General features: G+C 47.5%; 1 protein-coding gene across 6 annotated transcripts in view; it reads left to right on the forward strand.

The window, feature by feature from the left end:
* Nucleotides 1-293: 293 nt before the first annotated feature.
* The window catches only part of LOC137342506 (thyroid hormone receptor-associated protein 3-like), a 142,420-nt gene continuing 122,277 nt past the window's right edge, over nucleotides 294-20,436 (forward strand). For 5 of the 6 annotated variants that reach the window (XM_068006412.1, XM_068006417.1, XM_068006420.1 and 2 more), the window contains exons 1-2: nucleotides 294-372; nucleotides 13,903-13,957. The gene's annotated coding sequence lies outside the window, so the exon portion shown is untranslated. The remainder of the gene's footprint in view (nucleotides 373-13,902; nucleotides 13,958-20,436) is intronic. The other variant, XM_068006413.1, reaches the window with a different exon arrangement.

Genomic DNA, 20,436 nt, shown 5'->3' on the forward strand with positions numbered 1-20,436 from the left:
CAAAAAGTACTTGTAAAGCGCTTTGGGACTTCCTGAGGTCATGAAAGGTGCAATATAAATGGAAGACTTTCTTGTTAATGGGTTTTGGTCCAGCCTGGCTGTCCTGAATAATACCCTCCATTAAATAATGTGACACCAGGTTGAACCTAGGGTGGAGGGGGTGGGGAGGCAGCTCAGTGCCCCCTGCCCTTCCCCCCCGGGCCAGGCGGCGCGCGGTGCTCTCTGGGAGTTGTAGTCCTGCCGCGGGGGGTGGTGGGAGGAGGGCAACGTTTCCCGGCGGGCCCCGCGGCGGCGCAGGCGCAGAACTGGATGGCTGAGCGCAACGGAGGCGCTGGTGCGAGTCAGACACGCGGAGCAGCCGGACTCGGAGAGGTAGGTCCGGGCCTGGGGCCTGGGCCCCGGAGGGCGGAGGGGGTTAGCCCGCGGGCTCGGCTGGTGTGCACCCAGGGCCCAGCCGCTACTCGGGAGGGGATTATTAGGCGGGAGCTTCCTGGTTCAGGCGGGCCGCATTCAACCGCAGTTCGGGCGTGGAGCGTCGGCCCTGTCCGCCGGGCCCTGCCGCCCGACTGTAGGGTGAACGCGAGCGCTGGCTTTAATCCCCCTCCCCCACATTCCCTCCTCCCTCTCCATTCCCCTCCCCCCCCCCCTCCATTCCCCTCCCCCCCCCCCTCCATTCCCCTCCCCCCCCCCCCCCCTCCATTCCCCTCCATTCCCCTCCCCCTCTTCCCCCATTTCCCCCCCCCCCCCCGGTTTGAGCGAGCGCGGGGTCTCTGGGGGTGGGGGTGTTCTGTGAGTGCCTCCCGCGCTGACGTTACCCTCCCACCCCCTGTATAATGGTTTGGGGGGGGTGGAGAGGGAGGAGCTGACCCTTCACTTGGGCCCAGGAGGTGAGCTGCCGAAATCTGCACAAAGATCGGAGTCACTGCAGGTTTAGGGGACTGCCCCTGTCAGTGGGGGAAGGGGGTGAGTGTTTGCAAACTGCGCTGCCGTCTGTGGGCCTCCTGCTGTCCAGGGGCTGCTACAGGTTAATGTAAGGGGTGGGATTGCACTCCTTAGACCCACAGCCCCGTCCTGGCTGCTGCTGCCCCACCTGATCCATAGTTTTATGTTTACAGTGAGATGTTCTTGTAGTGGGATTTGTTCCAATTCTGTCTGGGATGTGCTGCTCCTGTGTTTTTCTGTGCCAGAGTTGGGTAGATTGTTGAAACATTGATGGGTATTGGTGCAGTGACTGGAAACCTAACATGACGTGTAACCTGGCGAAAAATGCTCAGCAGTGTTTATATTGCGAATGAACTATCAGCTGTTAGAGATACAAGGGGGTTACACTCAACTGAAATTCAATCAAGACTCAATTAAACTTTCCAAGTCTGATATCGATAGATTTTTGTTGGGTGAGGGTATCGAGGGATATGAAACAAAGGTGGGTAATTGGGGTTGAGATACAGACCATCTATGATCTGATTGAATGGCCGAATGGGCTCGAGGGGCTGAATGGCTTCCTCCTGTTCCTACATTTAGGCACAGTGGATGGAGACTGACTTTGGGGGTTGGCAATGTTATGAATAACTGCAGAATTAAAACTGCAAACTGGAATTTTGGTGCTGTATTTGGGTTGGTTTGTGTTGGGTTGTTTGGGGGAAGGGGTGGCCATTTCACGCACTTATTCCAAATGGGTAAAGTTTTTATGAGTGCAGGCTGACCTCCAGGCTATGTGTTTTTTAAATGTGTTGTCAGGTTTTGGGGGCGGGTGGTGGTGGGAGTCTGTGGCAGTAGGATGTTGCATGGGGGAGAGGGGGCTATTCACGATTGAAGGCCCTCTGCCTTCCCATGTGGAAGAGGATGTATTGTAGTGAGGGAGGAGGGGCTCATGTGACTCTCTGTAGTAGCGTTCCTCTCTTGGAGTTCCTGTTATGCTGCAATTCCAGCCCTAGCTTTGTATTGAGTAAATGATTGTTCAGGTCCAAGTAATGCTTTGGGATGCATGCTGTATCATTTTGTGCACCTGCTTGGCAGCCTCATCCTCCTCCTTTTCAAGTACATTCCGCTTTTTGCAACTTTCTCTGACTGAGAGGTCTCTGGCCTCCCTGGCTGTGATCGGTGGTGAGCTACTTGTTTTTAACAATTGACTATAGTGTAGTGCAGGCTGACTGGCCGGGTCACCGGTCTCATCTCTTCTTGACACACCCTCACCGATGGGGCCTCTTTCGTGTGCTAGGGTAGCCAGGCCTGTTTACTTGGTACCCAGTGGCCGAATGGGTAGGAGATCGTGGTCAGGCTTATGTTGGTGAACTTGAGGCCCCCTGTCATTACTCTGGGACCTTTTTATGGACCTACACCAATACTCAACAATCAGCTCCTCCTAATCTTAGTTTTCCTGAGTACTCGGTTACAATAATCCATAGCTCCCCAATGGCTGTGAGTTCAGCTGATGAACTGCACAGATCAGAATGGTCCCTGGTTCATAGAATCTTACACCGCAGAAGGAGGCCATTCGGCCCATCGTGCCTGTGCTGGCTCTTTGTAAAAGCTATCCGATTTGTCCCACTCCCCTGCTCTTTCCCCATAGCCCTGCAATTGTTTCCACCACCCTTTTGGGCAGTGCATTCTAGATTATAACTCGCTGCATAAAAAAAAGTCTCCTCATCTCCCCTCTGGTTCCTTTGCCAATTACCTTAAATCTGTGTCCTCTGGTTACTGACCCACCCACCAGTGACAACGGTTTCTCCATGTTTACTCTGTCAAAACCCCTCATGATTTTGAATGCCTCTATTAAATTTCCCCTTAACCTTTTCTGCTCTAAGGAGAACAATCCCAGCTTCTCTAGTCTGCATATAACTGAAGTCCCTCATCCCTGGTATAATTCTGGTAAATCTTCTCTGCACCCCCGCCAAGGCCCTGACATCCTTCCTAAAGTGTGGTGCCCAGAATTGGACACAATACCCCAGTGATAGTGATTTATAAAGGTTTGTCATAACTTTCTTGCTTTTGTACTCTATACCTCCATAACAATGACAACTTGCATTTATAGAGCGCCTTTAATGCAGTAAAACATCTCAAGGCACTTCACAGAAGCGTAACCAGACATAAATTAACACCGAGCCAAAGGAGACATTAGAACAGGTGACCAAAAGCTTGGTCAAAGAGGTAGGTTTTAAGGAGGGTCTTAAAGGAGGCGGGAATTAGAGCTTGGGCTTAGACAGCTGAAAGCATGGCCATCAATAGTGAGGCGAAGGAAGACGGGTAGGGTACAAGAGGCCAGAATGGGAGGAATGCAGAGATCTCAGAGAGTTGTCTAAAGCCAAAGATTGCATATGCATTTTTTCAAGTTTTCTACCACAGGTCTCAATATTGGAAAATGTGAGGTTATGCACCTTGGCAGGAAAAATCAGAGAGCAAGTTATTATCGTAATGGCGAGAAACTGGAAAGTACTGCAGTACAAAGGGATCTGGGGGTCCTAGTGCAAGAAAATCAAAATGTTAGTATGCAGGTGCAGCAGGTGATCAAGAAGGCCAACGGAATGTTGGCTTTTATTGCTAGGGGGATAGAATATAAAAACAGGGAGGTATTGCTGTAGTTATATAAGGTATTGGTGAGACCGCACCTGGAATACTGCATACAGTTTTGGTGTCCATACTTAAGAAAAGACATACTTGCTCTCGAGGCAGTACAAAGAAGGTTCACTCGGTTAATCCCGGGGATGAGGGGGTGGACATATGAGGAGAGGTTGAGTAGATTGGGACTCTACTCATTGGAGTTCAGAAGAATGAGAGGCGATCTTATTGAAACATATAAGATTGTGAAGGGGCTTGATCGGGTGGATGCGGGAAGGATGTTCCCAAGGATGGGTGAAACTAGAACTAGGGGCATAATCTTAGAATAAGAGGCTGCTCTTTCAAAACTGAGATGAGGAGAAACTTCTTCACTCAGAGGGTAGTAGATCTGTGGAATTTGCTGCCCCAGGAAGCTGTGGAAGCTACATCATTAAATAAATTTAAAACAGAAATAGACAGTTTCCTAGAAGTAAAGGGAAGTAGGGGTTACTGGGAGCGGTCAGGAAATTGGACATGAAGCTGAGTTCGGATCGTTCAAGGCCCTGTGGGTGGCGGAGCGGGCCCAGGGCTGAGTGGCCGGGTCCTGCTCCTACTTCTGCTTCTTGTGTTCTTTAGATTTGAGGTTAGGATCAGATCAGCCATGATCTTATTGAATGGCGGAGCAGGCTCGAGGGGCCGATTGGCCGACTCCTGCTCCTATTTCTTATGTTCTTCAAAATTGTGCCATTTAGTTTACAATGCCTCTCCTCATTCATCCTCCCAAAATGCATCATGGTTTGATCCCCTTTGCTGATCTCAGCTGCTTCTCTGTCGCTGGCCTCAGAGGAAGGGGAAAATGAGCCGGGGTTCCTGCTCCCGATGACTATGAAGTGACTGTTGCTGAAAGTGTGTGTGTTGGGGGCATCAGTTGAGGATAGGATTGGGCACCACTGTGATGCTGTCCCATTGATCAGATATCCCGCCAACATTCGTGTGAATCATGGCCGTTTGCATAAGTCACCGGGGAGGGTTAAAAAAGTTGAAAAGCAAATTGCGAAGAGTCACCCCCTCGGGGAGGGGAGAGAATTGACGAGAGAGAAAAAGACAGCCTGGGCTGCGATTGGCACATACCATTTCATTCATTAATTGTGTTTGTCTCCGGTTTTCTATTGGGGATGATGGGAAATTCAGCACCCCTTAGAATGCATGACAGATTCAGAAATAACAGCGTCGTTGGTTGGCGTCAGTATGATATGCACAGTTTCAAATGGATTGCAATCAATAACTAGAGCTGAAGTTACTGTTGCTGAAAATTTGCATTTCCCTATTCCTCAAACCTGTTACCTGGGGTCAGATAATGCAACATCCACTTCCTACCCAGTAAAAGTAACTCTTTCGCTGTTTATTCACTTCTCGGGAATTCAGGGTCAGAGAGAAATTGTGCAACAGAAAAGATCTATCTGTTACTTTTATATTGTGTGATGTTATGCTCTGTACTTCGCTCATTTCCTGTGCCCTTGTTTATTCCACATAGCCTTTATATCCCAATCAGGCTGACTCTGCTCCATGAGTGCTGTGGATTCTGTGGCACCAGCAGAGACAAAGCTTGGATTTATATAGTGCCTTTAACGTAGTAAAACGTCCCAAGGTGCTTCATGTGAGTGTAATCAGACAAAAACTGACACCGAGCCACATAGAAATATTAGGATAGGTGACCAAAAGGTTGGCCAAAGAGGTAGGTTTTAATGAATGATTTAATGGAGGGGAGAGAGAGAGAGAGAGAGAGGTATAGGGAAGGAATTCCAGAACTTAGAGTCTAGACGGCTAAAGGCACGGCTGCCAATAGTGGAGTGAAGGAAATTGAGGATGAGCAAGAGGCCAGAATTGGAGGGGCACAGAGTTCTCGGAGGGTTGTATGGCTCGAGAAGGCTACAGAGACCGTAACCAACTCAGCATTGCGCAATTTTTGGCTACGTTGGTCTCTGGCCGCAGACCTTGCCCGATGCCCAGCACCTCTGAACTATAGGCCTTCGTTTGCCTGCCACCAGCGGATAAGGCACCTGGTCTGGTCCGGCAGCAGCTGTTAACACTGCTCCACTCCCGCACCAGCTCCCAGGGTGGCCCTTGGCACTGCCAACTGTGGAAGAGCTGCCTCGTTTACACCCCGGGGTAGTGACAGTGTTATAAAGTATTGCCCTGCGAGCTGATTCTCTTCCCCCCCCCCCGCCCCCCCGGTGTGCCAAGAGGTAAGTGCCGCGTTGGCGAATCAGTTGCAGAGGTAACGGTGAGTTTGGGTGATCAACACACTGAAACGGCAACACAGCCAGTGTTGCAGTGACACAGTCGGTAACCCACCGGGCACAGTAATTCGCCGTGCCGTGAAGGAAGTGTGGTGGTGCTGCGGAGTTGGGCTGCTCTCAACCGCTACAGGTAGCAGCAGCAGGTGGCTGCCGGGGAGAGGGGGGTTGGACCCTCATTCCAGCCCATACAAGCCGGCAGTTGGCTCTCACTGGGGCTGTGTGCGCCCATAAGGCCGCTCCCACCTAAGGTTAGGGTTTCCCTTGACCACTGGGATGGTCTGCAGCCAGAAAACTAAAGTTGCGACTCTTGGCTTTTGAAGAGCGTTGTGTTGCCAGGCGCTGGGGCTTACACGGCAGCTTTTTTTCATGATGGTTCTGTATAAACACAACATCGAAGGGGACATTACCTTCAGGAAAGTAGCCTTTTCGCATTGTGTGCACGTGTGGTGCAGATTGGGTGCTGCGTGCTTCCCCAATGGCTCAGCATCTTAAGGCAGCAGCTTGCTGAGTCAAATAGGTTCAATCTCTGGTCTGTGCTGAGTTGGCTGGGGCTACTATTGGTCTCGGTGTCCCCGGGTTAGGGAGGGGATATTCAGCCAGAGTTCGCATTCCTGATCGCTATCCCGTGATTTGGGCTGGAAAGTCTTTTTTTTAATATTCATCCTCGGGATATGGGCATTGCTGGCAAGGCCGGTATTTATTGCCCCTCCCTAGTTGCCCTGAGAAGATGGTGGTGAGCCACCTTCTTGAACCGCTGCAGTCAGTGTGGTGAAGGTGCTCCCATAGTGCTATTAGGTAGGGAGTACCAGGATATTGACCCAGTGACTATGAAGGAAATCGGATGAAACTGGGACTGGTTTGGCGGATTCCCCTGTAGATGACTGGCTTGGCAACACTATCCATACTCACAGGGCAAGATTGGCTATACAAGTGAAGTAATGGCTGTGGGACAGGACTGTACTGTACTATAGTGGACAGTATCCACGGGCAGCAGTTTCTGGAGAAGGGGGAGAAGAAAGAAGCTAAGGAGCAGGTATCTTACTCTAACAGGGCCGCTGTTACAGTTTGAGACTGTGCTTCTGTCCATTGTTGGCATTACCTGCTCCTGCTCTCATGCTTTCCGAGTGACGTATGATTTACGCTATGGCAGTGGGCCAACAATTCAAAATTTTTGAAAACCGCAGTATTGAGACAAGTAAATTGTAACTGTGTAGCAGGGTCTTGGAACATGAACTGCTAGGCCTGGGCACGGGCCTGATTCCTCACTTTAGTCTGCATTTGAAAGTCATTGAATGGAGGCCAGGCTTTTTCTACAGGGGTGGGGGAAAGGTTGGAATAAGCAGTGTGGTTCCTGTGGCCTTGGCAGAGGAACGTAGCAACTGGAGAAGGCCATTCAACCCCTTGAGTCTGTTCCACCAACCCTATTGCTCCATATCCCATGATGCCCTTATCCAAAAAAATCTATCCATTTCAGTCTGGAAAGCTTCAATTGTTCCCCGGCATCCACAGACTTTTGGGGGAGAGAGTTCCACATTTCTACTCCCCTTTGTGTGGGAAAAAGTGCCTTCTGATTTCACTCTTGAATGGCCTAGCTCTAATTTTAAAAGATATGCCCCCTCGATCTAGATTCCACAACCAGCCTGCACTGGTGGAGTAGGGAACAAAAAGTAGGCCCGTCTCCCTGGAGTGTATGTCCAGAGGTAGGATAGGGTGATGCCTTGGAGGGGTTTAAACATGTGGACAAGGATTTTATAATTGTACCCGTTGGAGCACAGAAAGCCAGTGGAACCCAGTAAGGACAGGGGATGTGTGAGATGACACGGGCAGCAGAGTTCTGAGCAAGTTGTAGTTTGTAGGAAGGAGGCTAGCAAAGACAGAACAGCATTAGAGGGGTTAAGTCTTGAGGCGATGAAGACTTGCACTAGGTCTCAATGGTGACGGGAGGCAGGGGCTGACGTCAGCAGTATTTCAGCAGTTGACGCAAATGCCGCTGGTGAAAGATGAGATGTGGTGAAGAAAGGTTAGCTTGGAGTGGAGCTGAGAGGTTTCACATCTCTGGAGTAGGGTTGTGGTGGCAGCTTGATGGGCCCAGGGCCAGGAGCCAAAGTGATTGGATTTGGTTTTACTGACCTTGAGTTGGAGGAAGTTATGACTGATAAGAAATTTATCAGTTGGAGAGAGTGGACACAATGCAATTTTATTTTTACTTCATATTTTTAATTATTTTCTTGTCATGAGGCAAAGTTGTATTTATCCCGTTTGGTGAAGGTTTTTGGGAAGGTTTGGCCGCACTATTATTTCAGTGGCAGAGACCACGATTGGCGAGGCATGGGGCACAACCCATTGCGGCATCATCAGTATCCCTCTGTTTCAAATGGGATCTTTGTCCCCTCTGCAGTTTATCTCGCAGTTAATTCTGTTTGTGGACTATGTAAAGAAACAAAGGGGAGGGAATCAAAGTTTACTAATTGCTGTAACAGGATTGTCAGTCCTTTTAAGAAGTTAGCTCCAAAAAGTGAGACCACCAAATCCCTCCCTGGGCCTGTTTTATAGGGGACAGCAGCACTAATGGAGTATTGAAAGAAAGACTTGCGCCTTTCATGACCTCAGGACGTCCCAAAACGCTTTACAGCCAGTGAAGTACTTTTGAAGTGCAGTCACTGTTGTAATGAAGGAAACGGAGCGGCCAATTTGTGCACAGCAAGGTCCCACAAACAGCATTGTGATATGGCCAGATATTCTGTTTTAGTGATGTTGGTTGAGGGATGAATATTGGCCAGGACACTGGAGAGAACTCCCCTGCTCTTTGAATAGTGCCATGGGGTCTTTTACATCTACCTGAGAGGTCAAATGGGGTCACGGTTTAACATCTCATCCAGAAAGTGACATCTCCGACAACGCAGCACTCCCTCAATGGAGTGCCGGCCTACGTTATGTGCTCAAGTCTCCGGATGGGACTTGAACACACAACCTTCTGAGAGGAGGTGAGTGCTACCCCATAGCCGCGGCGGACATAAGGCAGCCTTGTATGTGACTGCTGTGCAATATGTCTTCGTGATGGGTATTGTCGGAGCAGAATTAGTTTAGACTGTCCCAAGCAACATGATTAGATGTGAAATTTAGGCCCATTGTTGACTCCAAGTTTCTGTTAAAGTGGACAGTTGAGCCGACCATATTTTGCACTCAGCAGTCTACTGCCACTAAACCCATTGTGTTGCTTTTTCCTTATTCGCATCTATCTCATCTCGTGGAGGGCTAGACTCAATAGCTTGTAGTATAAGGGATGGGTGGTTGGGGTACAAGACTGTGGTGACCGCGACTTGTTGATCTGTATCTGAGCGGGGGTGGGGGGGGTGTTTACTCAGACTGACCTGAGCAAATATTTTTGGATCGTGCATTCTCAGTTCATCAGCCAAAATAAACCTGACCCTGAATATTCCTGTAACTGGTTTGTTGGGTCAGAGGTATCATAATTAGCATTTGCAATTTTGACAGCAGTGCTTTTTTTTAATAGCCTTTTAATAGCCTGGATTGTTTTCCGGGCTTTTTGGTTTGATTTTTGCTTTGCTTTCCAGAATTGTGTTAGCACAAGATCAATGTTTTGTCTCTGTTTGTTTTAAGGAGGGTCTGTCCTTATTTTTTGGTGAGGGGGATGCTCACATTCTTCTTGTAAACGCTGCTGGCGGATCCCAGGTAGTGAGATGCTTACCTGTCCCCGGTGACTATTAAACGGTTGCATTCAAAGAAGAGATTAATTGGTCATTCATCCCGTTATTTTTGGGATCTTGCTGTGTACACAACGGCTGCTGCTTTGGCACTGCAATTCAAAATGTCATTGCCTGTGAAGCAATTTGCGATGCTTCTGAGAGATGTGGTAAGGTGCTATATGACTGCAAGTTTTTTTTCTTCTGTTCCCCTCTCTCTCTTCCCCCAACCCCTGCTTCTCTCCCTGATCGTGGCAAGGATAGTATTGCTCATGAGAGGGTAGAAAGGAATATGATTCCAAGTGTCGGGAATTTAAGTAAGCTTAAGGACACTTGTTGGAAAAGAATAGATTCTGAGGTGGCCTAGTGGAATTTTCAAAATAATGAAGGGCATCGTTGGTCCCAGATGAATCCTGGCAAAGGATTCAAATAGTATAGAGATTCACTGAAGCCAATGTATCAGTGGGTTCGAGAGTCAACTAGTTCAATGTGTTTCTGGAGAGAGATGGATTGATTGATATGGTGAGAAGGCAGATAGATATGAGAGGTTGGGATCCATCTAAGAGGGACGTGCCTGTTGGACCCAATGGCTTTTTCTTGTATTGCATAGGATCTGCAGCACAGAATCAGGCCATTCAGCCCAACTGACCCTTGTTTATACTCCACATGAGCCTCCACCCACTCTAATTACCTCTCCTCACCCTGTCCACATATCCCTCTATTACCTTCTCCCTCGTGCATGTGTTCTTAATTAGTCAAGTCTGTGCCAAATTTGTTTTTTTATATTAAAAAACCCCCTCTCCCTGCTGACCCTTCATACTGTTGCATTGGATGATAGATGGATCTGTTGGTCATGGACCATTGTTACTTGTGGTACTGTCCTGTTTATGCCATAGATGATTTGACAAGATGTCTTTGACCCCTACTGCCTTATTGTAACTAGTTTGCCCTTCTGCGCTTCACTCTTAGTCTTCCATCTCCACATTAACCTTGACCGCTGTGAGGAAGTCAGGAGAAGAATCTCAGCTGAATTCAAGATCTGTGCACAGTCTTCTCTAACTTTGTTTTTATTGTGCCAGTTCCTGCATGTTTACAATAACAGTGTCGAAGGCAATGACAACATTTTATTACTCTGTGCGGTATTGTGTTCCCCAGCCCTCAGATCGCAGTGATTTCAGACTGAGAGCTGAGGGAACTCCGCGAACTGAAGGCTTCCTAAACTCAGGTTACAGACAGCGAACAAATTCAATGAGATTTCTGTAAATTAAACAGGCCAAGTGTCAAGGCTGGTGATAACTGGATACAGGCCTGGTTCCTCTAATACTGATTTGGGTATAGATCATGGAGATAGCTGGGTACAGGTCTGTTCCCTCTGATACTGACAGGTCTATAGATCGTGGAGATAGCTGGGTACAGGTCTGTTCCCTCTGATACTGACAGGTGTATAGATTGTGGAGATAGCTGGGTACAGGCCTGGTCCCACTGGTGCTGACGGGTTTCTAGATTGTGGAGATAGCTGGGTACAGGCCTGGTCCCACTGATACTGAGAGGTTTATAGATTGTGGAGATAGCTGGGTACAGGTCTGGTCCCTCTGATACTGACAGGTTTATAGATTGTGGAGATAGCTGGGTACAGGTTTGTTCCCTCTGATACTGACCGGTCTATAGATTGTGGAGATAGCTGGGTACAGGTCTGGTCCCACTGATACTGAGAGGTTTATAGATTGTGGCGATAGCTGGGTACAGGCCAGTTCCCTCTGATACTGACTGGTTTATAGGCGCAGCTGCTGTTGTGTTCCATGCCATTTGCACTCTTCACACGCTGGACACAGGAGCTCTCCGTTAGGTTCCAGCATTTAAAAGCCAGCGGATGTGGCTTCAGCGCAAATACAGACGATGACCGTTTGCAAGCGGCCAGCATAGTCGAGCAGAGGCCCCATCATCCACGGGGAAGTTTTGCCCAAATTTTGTTTGAAAGGCAGCTAGCGGGCCACCTTTCTCCCTCCTCCCGATGGCTAGCTGGAGGAGGTCTCTGTCCCCAGATTGGAGCACCGTGCTGATGGAACCGGAGGGGGGGGGGGGTCCTGTCTCCTGTATGTTGGTGAACCTTGGAGATTTGGCCAAGATCGGGGGGGTGGGGAGGGAGCCAGGCAGAATTCTTCTCTGCTGGAGATGCCACCCCCCCCCCACCAAAATCTCAACCAAAGTGGGTGCAAAGGTTTGGCTTGACTGGCTGTGGGACTATGACCCCACTGTGATTCAGCCTTTGGGCGAGATGGGGAGAACATTTTTTTGGTGGTGGGAGGGAGGAGGAGGAGGAAGTTAAATTTAAAAAATAATTACGGTGTTGTAGAGAAGCTCTCTGCATGTTTAATTTGCTTTCAACACCCTCCACCCACCCCCCCCCTCCCCAAAAAGACATTTTCTGGAATTTCGGTGATTTCCATTGGGGATTTTTAGCTGTTTTGGGGTAACAGGATAGGCTTGACTGTGATTGTGCCTTGCCTCAGGCTTCAGACCCAAGTAGAAACTTCTGTCATGTATTTAATAATTTCACAAAAACATAATTTACTGCGCTAAAAACTGAAAATGCTGGAAAACACTCAGCATCTATGGAGAGAAACAGAAGTTAACGATTCATGTCGATGACCTTTCTGATGTTTCTCTCTCCACAGATGCTGCCTGACCTGAGTGTTTTCCAGCATTTTCTGTTTTTTTTCTCCCCCCTCCCAGATTTCCAGCATCCGCTGTATTTTACTTTTGTTTCACTATTTACTGCCCGCTTGGGCTGCACAGAATGGATCAGGCGGCTAGGGACAAGTCCGCTTCCTGCGCTTACACCAGGGAACTCATCCCTTCTAGCTTGGTTACGGTGAATGGGCGATGTACCTGAGAGCTGCTGGTACCAGTGCAACTGCACCCACTTTGGGCCAGCACCTTCAGGAGGAGAGGATTTTTCGGTTGGGAAAGAACAGAAAGGGATCATGGAAAGTTTGGATAAAATCTGCATTATAAATCCCAGTTGGCTATAATTACCTGTTAGGGAGTGGGATTACTAGCCTCTAATTAGGAGGGAATAGGCAGAGAATGTTAAGCAACAGTTTCTCACCCACTGTCTGAACATCGCTCAGGCCTTCCCTTTCAGTGAAATGTAATAGGTGTGCAAAATTTTCACAGCGTGTTCATTTGAAATGTGAAACACCCAGTACTACAACTATAGATTCTGGCCTTTTAAACTTAGTCTGTGTCTGGAGGCAGCTTTTATAAGCTGTTTTAGACAAGGCTGAAGTGTTGGTGGAGCAGGTCAGTCACTCAGTGCTGACAGCAAGCTGAAGTGATAATGAATTGAGTATCGTGCACAATGTGTAACTCGTTTGGTTGTGATTCTCATTTGGATGTCTATTGGTACCAATATGGTAAATAAGCTCAGGGACAGCAATATCTCTAGTTATGAATGAATTTACTGTCTTAATATTTCAGCCCCTCTGCCTCCCCTAATCCCACCTGAACTGTCGACTACTTCTGAGCAATTTCTTTCCTCCCCCTCTCCCCAAAATTATAAATAAAAAAGAACTAAGTTGTTGCATTTATGTAACACCTTTCATGTCCTCAGGACATCCCAAAGTGAGTCACATCCAAAGCTTTACTTTCTGAAGTAGTCACTGCTCTTATGCAGGCATATGCTGCAGCCAATTTGCACACAGCAGTCTCATAAATGGCAATGAGATAAGTGACTATTTAATCTGTGTCTTTATTCTCCTCGATTTACATGGGCATTGCAGAAAGAAGAACAAATTAACTTTTATATCGCGTCTTTCACGATGTCCCAAAGCGCTTTACAGCCAATGAAGTACTTTTGAAGTGTAGTCACTGTTGTAATGTAGGAAATGCAGTAGCCAATGTGCGCACAGCAAGGTCCCACAAACAGCAATGATACAATGACCAGATAATCTGTTTTAGGTGTTAGTTGAGGGATAAATATTGGCCAGAACAATTGGGTGTACACCCCCTGCTCTTCTTTGAATAGTACTTTGGAATCTTTTCTATCCACCGGAACAGACAGATGGAGCCTTGGTTTTACTTTCAATCCTAATGATAGCACCTCCAACAGTGCAGCACTCCCTCAGTACTACACTGAAGTGTTAGCCTAGATTATGTGCTCAAGTCTCTGGAGTGGGCCCGGAATCTACAACCTTCTGACTTGGAGGCAAGAGTATTACCAACTGAGCCAAGCTGACTCAGTACAGCTCCCTGTATGAGAGCAGCCCCTCCCCCTGTTCTGCTATGCAGTGCTTCCTTTAGTAGTTTGCTGTGTGTTGCTGCTGCCCCGTCACACTGACTGTGAGTTTGTCTTCTTTTGGCAGGTTGCTGTAGAGTACTGAGATTGAGCCCTTTTGCGTGGTTACTACTTGCTGGCAGGTAAGCAGCTGTCAATCATAAATGTTAGTGTTAGTTATTGTCTTGAGGGATGCAGGGGAGGAATCAACATCAGAATACTGGAGAGTCCTCCCATCATTAGGAAACTCTGATCCCCACAAGGGATGCTGTATGCAGATCCTCACCAGGTACTGTTTGTCCGGGTTGCTGGTATATCTGGATTCACTTAGTGAAGTAATCTCAGTAACATATTGGGGGTTCATCTCTCTCTATGTGAGCTACAACTATTATCAGCCAGCCCTGTTCTCCATCTCCGCCTGTACTCTTAAATATTCTGATAATTAGGAATTTGCTTCCAGGAATGAGAATGACACAGTGAAAGGAATCTTAATCGTCACTCTTGCAGTTTGAACCCTTCGCTTTTGCTGTTTATAATATACACGTGCGCTACTTGTAGTGTTCAGTTATCTTAAACGTGATGTAACTTCAGTGCAGGTTGGGTGGTTTGGTTGCAGTAGCTTTAGTGTCTGTCACTACTCACTTTTTGAAACAAGACCAGTGAAAACAGAATTGAAGAACAGGCCAGGAATGTGGTTTGCTGGGCTGCGAGCTCCAAAATGCCTCTTGTTCATTCTTCTCATCACAGTGACGAGCTTGCCAGCTTTAGAAAATGGGACTATTTCAACTCTCTTCCCCCAAATGTCAGTACAGAGCATTCCGAGGGCAGGTATAGCACGAGCTAGATAGAGTAAAGCTCCTTCTACACTGCCCCATCAAACATTGCCAGGTCACGTACAGCGTGGGTTAGATACAGAGTAAAGCTCCCTCTACACTATTAGGGATAATATATTAGCATGGATAGAGGATTGACTAACTGACAGGAAATAGAGTCGCGATAAACGGGTCATTTTTAGGTTGGCAGGCTGTAACTAGTGGGGTGCCGCAAGGATCGGTGCTTGGGCCTCAGCTATTTACAATCCATATTAATGACTTCGATGAAGGGACTGAGTGTAATGTATCCAGGTTTGCTGATGATACAAAGCTAAGTGGGAAAGTAAGCTGTGAGGAGGACACAGAATCTGCAAAGGGATATAGACAAGTTAAGTGAGTGGGCAAGAATGTGGCAGATGGAGTATGATGTGGGGAAATGTGAGGTTATTCACTTTGGTAGGAAGAATAGAAAACCAGAATATTTTTTAAATGGTGAGAAACTATTAAATGTTGGTGTTCCGAGAGATTTGGGTATCCTTGCACAAGAAACACAGAAAGTTAGCATGCAGGTACAGCAAGCAATTAGGAAGGCAAATGCAAGGGGGTTGGAGTACAAGAGTAAGGAAGTCTTACTGCAATTATACAGGGTTTTGAGACCTCACCTGGAGTACTATGTACAGTTTTGGTCTCCTTATCTAAGGAAGGATATACTTGCCTTAGAGGGGGTGCAACAAAGGTTCACTAGATTGATTCCTAGGATGAGAGGGTTGTCTTATGAGGAGAGATTGTGTAGAATGGGCCTATACTGTCTGGAGTTTAGAAGAATGGGAGGTGATCTCATTGAAATATATAAGATTCTGAGGGAGCATGACCAGGGTAGATGCTGAGAGGTTGTCTCCTCTGGCTGGAGAGTCTAGAAGTAGGGGAAATAGTCGCAGGATAAGGGGTCGGCCATTTAAGACTGAAATGAGGAGGAATTTCTTCACTGAGGGTTGTGAATCTTCAGAATTCTCTATCCCAGAGGGCTGTTAATGCTCAGTCATTGAACGTATTCAATGCTGAGATAGGTAGATTTTTGGACTCTAGGGGCATCAAGGTTTATGGGCAGGAAAGTGGAGTTGAGGTCGAAGATCAGCCATGATCCTGTTGAATGGCGGAGCTGGCTCGAGGGGTCGTATGGCCTACTTTTCCTATTTCTTATGTCCTTATCCCATCAAACACTCCCGGGTCAGGTACAGCACGAATTAGATCCACAGCAAAGCTCTCCCGAGACTCTGCCAGCAAGGTGCCTTTACCCTTGCCTCAGAACCTCCCCTGTTACAGCATGTGGTGTTTTCACATCAGAGTGAGAGTGACCTTTTAGTGCCAATCTTGGAAACTCCACAGCAGTCTGTGAGAAAAGGCATTCACTTTTTTTCTTGGCATGGATGTTCAGCCTTGACTGATCTTGAACAGCCACTGTGGTGTAAATCTGCACTGGCTGCTGACCACCTTTTTTTTTCTCTCTCTCGCTCTCTCTTGCGCCCGCGCGCGCTCTCTCTCTCTTTCTCTTTGCCCCCCCCCCCCCCCCCCACCACCACCCTGGGGCCAGGATCGTTGCCAGAGCTGTTTTGGACTGGGAGCAGCTCCACTTCCGTTGTTTCCTCTGGACATGAACATGATTTCCTGACCATTGTGTTTGGTGGGGAAGTTGGTCGGTTGTTACTCACTTTGAAGTTTGGTCGTTTTCTGAATGAATGCAGAGTGTGATTGTGAGTTGGACGTGGCAATCTGCACTATAAGTGATGGCCAATTAAAGACCGCATGTCTGTCTGTTTGGCTTGTGATGAGGATGTTGAGTGGGAGAGCATACCGTGAGGAGCTAGGTACTGCTGTCCAGTACCATTCAGGATGCAGTTGCGTGATATTTTGGCAAAATTAAATGGAAACTCCCAAAGATTCCGAGAAGAGCTTTCTAATTAATTTATTAATAAAAAATCTTGCCCGTAGCACATTGTGTGAGGTTGAGTCCATGTATCAAGCTCTGTTGAACATGGAATGCACACTACGGCCTAGTTAGTAGTCCAGTGCTAGGCTGAAGTAGGTGCTGAGCCATGCTAGATCCTTGAGTTTTCACCTTTTAAAAAAAAAACTGAAGTAGGAAATCTGTCAAAGCACCTGTTCTTTTTAGTTCCATTTTCCATGTCCACCCCTGAAGGTGCTGACTCCTGCTGGAATACAGTTGCACAGACACTAAGCATACTTCACCCAGTGCCCACCCCAAAGGGCGAGGCCAGTCGGTGAGTGTTGGCAGGCTACCTTGATTGTCAGTGACATTACAGCTGCGCCATTTCTTGTCCTCCAGAATTGCCCTGGGGCGCTGAGGCCATTTGTTGTGCCCCCAGTTGAAATCAACCAATGAAGCACTGGCTGAAACTTGAACCCGGGGTCTTCTGGTCTATATGGCTGACTCCCACACCAGACAGCACACTAACCAACTGAGCCACTTGGAAAGCTTGTCTTGTTTCCCGCCCCCCCCCCCCCCCCCCCCCCCCCCAGGGATTCTTGAAAAAGTGGACTCGCACGTTGCAGAGTTAAACCGCTCCAGATTGAAACAGTTGGAAATGTCTGTCAGCATTGCCGGACCCTCAAGAATGTTATCGGCATTTGTTGTAAAACTAGAGCTGTCTGCTGGCACTGATGCTGGGGTTACGAGTGTTGCTTCCTTAAGCAAAGATGGAAATCAAAGACTTGACTTCAAAATTCCAATTCATAGCTCTCTCAATCGGGTGATGTCAGTACAGAGATTTTCTCGTTGCCCCCCCCCCGCCTTACTCTGGGGGAGGCCTAGCCACGGTATGTCGTGGTGATGTGGAATATTCATCTATTATAGAATGATGCAGCAAAGAAGGAGGCCATTTGGCCCGTTGTGCCTGTGCCTGCTCTTTGTAAGCTATCCAATTAGTTCCACTCCCCTGCTCTTTCCCTATAGCCCTCTAAATTTTTCCCCTTCAAGTATTTACCCAATTCCCTTTTGAAAGTTAGTATTGAATCTGCTTCCACCACCTTTTCAGGCAGTGTGTTCCAGATCATAAAAAATGCATGAAAATATTTCTCCTCATCTCACCTATGGTTAGAACGTAATAGTTTCCTTTCTTGCAGGAGGTGGGGAAAAGCCCTCTTCCAGATGCTCAGGAGTTACTGCAGTCTCCAGGAGTTAGCTCTCTCATTTGGAGGCCGGAGGGGAATTTTGTGGAGTTTCCCTCAAATCGGCCTCTGGTTTTCCTCCGTTTATTTGTGGCTCTACCAGGAAACTGGTGTGTGGGTTGATGGTGCACGAGACGGCGCCATATCTGGGTGGGGCAGGCTGGTTGACCCAGATGATCTTTCCCAATCCTTGTTCGGTTTGGGCTTGAGTAGAGAATTGAAAGTGGCAATGCACTTTACTAGTTGCTTAGCTAAAAGATGGGACATGTCAAGGATAAGATTGCTGTAGGCCTGAGCTTGCCGTTAGACAACAGTCATTCTGTCTAGCCCCTGCAGCACACAGCTGTTTTCTCCTTGTATCTCCTGTATGATTCCACCCCCCAACATAGAATCAATTATAGTACAGAAGGAGGCCATTCGGCCCACCGCACCTGTGCCAGTGCTAGCTAATCAGTTGGACCTATCTACTCTAATCCCGTTTCCCTGCCCTTTCATCATATCATTTTATACTCTTTTTATTCTTCCTTGGGATGTGGGCGTTGCTGGCAAGGCCAGCATTTATTGCCCATCCCTAATTGCCCTTGAGAAGGTGGTGGTGAGCCACCTTCTTGAACCGCTGCAGTCCGTGTGGTGAAGGTTCTCCCACAGTGCAGTTAGGAAGGGAGTTCCAGGATTTTGACCCAGCGATGATGAAGGAACGGCGATATATTTCCAAGTCGGGATGGTGTGTGACTTGGAGGGGAACGTGTAGGTGGTGTTGTTCCCATGTGCCTGCTGCTCTTGCTCTTCTAGGTGGTAGAGGTCGTGAGTGTGGGAGGTGCTGTTGAAGAAGCCTTGGCGAGTTGCTGCAGTGCATCCTGTGGATGGTACACACTGCAGCCACAGTGCGCCGGTGGTGAAGGGAGTGAATGTTTAGGGTGGTGGATGGGGTGCCAAGGAAGCGGGCTGCTTTGTCCTGGATGGTGTCGAGCTTCTTGAATGTTGTTGGAGCTGCACTCATCCAGGCAAGTGGAGAGTATTCCATCACACTCCTGATTTGTGCCTTGTAGATGGTGGAAAGGCTTTGGGGAGTCAGGAGGTGAGTCACTCGCCACAGAATACCCAGCCTCTGATCTGCTGTTGTAGCCACAGTATTTATGTGGCTGGTCCTGTTAAGTTTCTCGTCAATGGTGACCCCCAGGATGTTGATGGTGGGGGATTCAAGTAATTATATCCAATTCCCTTTTAAATGATGTTACAGTGTTGGCCTCGTAGCCATTTGTGGCAAAGCATGCCATGTTCTAATAACCCCATGTGAAAAAAAATTCTTTTGACTCCCCCCTTTATTTTTTGCAGCGATAATCCTGAGTTTATTGCCCCTTGTTACCAATCCGCCGACTGGATCTAATCTTCTATTATTTAGCCGTGGAAAACTGTTCAGAATTTTTATTAGATTCTCGCGCTTAACCTTCCAAGTTCTGATGCCCCCTCTTCATAACTGTAACCTCTAATTCCTGGTGATCCAGTGAATCTTTGTTTCCTTTCCATGATTCTAAAATCCGTTCTATAATGGCGTGTCCAAAGCTGCTCTTAATACCCCAACTATGGTCTGACCAATGTTTTGTATTGTATTCAATGTCCCTAGCTATAAAACCTGTAATCCCATTTGCCATTTTTTATAGCCTATATAACATCCTAATTTAACCAAGCTGGGAAGTGGAGGAGGTCCTTTGGCTATTGGGCCCGCTTTCTGATTTTCTGAAATGTGAGTGCATGTGTTGTCTAGGTTTAGAAACAAATGGATCCACGTGGAAGTACGTTTGTTCCTTTGACCAACACTGCAATCACAATCTATTTGTAGGAACATCAGGTAAACAATATGTTGATAACCTAATTTTATCTCGCCTCACTGCCTTTCTAGAGTTACTTTGCAGATCAGGAGGCGTGCTTCATGGAGAGGGGTTAGTCTTGCCCTGTTTTAAAGGGCGAACTAGCTGCTTTATAGAGGGTGGTAATTTGCCCAGGTGGGGCAGTGCTTGTCACTTTTCTGTCTTAACCTGGTTCTCTTTTTAAATAGTTGGGAAGCGGGAGGAGTGGGGGAATTGCAGAAGCTGAGTTGCTGCCCTTCTCTGTTGAGGAAGGAAAGGTGAAGATCTGATGGACTGGATCAGATTTGAACCTCTTCAGTAAGACTGTTGCAGGCATCCAATTGTACTAAATGCTCACTACTGGTTCAAGCAACTGGGGATCAGCTGTTTTCCCTTCCGTGTGATGACTGTACAAACAGGGACATAAGTAGATTGCAGCCAGGAGCATGTATGTGCTTTCACTTATTACTTCTCTCCTAAATGATTCCTCGTCCTTCGTGCCACAGGATCCTAGGTCCTTGTGTGTACTGAATTCAAAGGAGCTTCTACACAGCAGTTACTAGATGAACCCTCCTTCAAAATGCACAGCCCATATCTGACTAAAGCTCCCCTTAACTGGTGAGACAAGTTACTAGAAAAAGCAAATACTCCAATAGTGATCCTTCTCTTGACCTCTGTAATGGAAGCCAGAGATCCATTGTGCCTCAAACAGGAACATCTTTGTCTTTTTTGTAATGTTACTTTAGATAGACAGTAATGTGAATTAAGAATGAGCTT

This window comes from Heptranchias perlo, chromosome 26 (assembly GCF_035084215.1).
Source record: "Heptranchias perlo isolate sHepPer1 chromosome 26, sHepPer1.hap1, whole genome shotgun sequence".
NCBI classification, from domain to species: Eukaryota; Metazoa; Chordata; class Chondrichthyes; order Hexanchiformes; family Hexanchidae; genus Heptranchias; species Heptranchias perlo.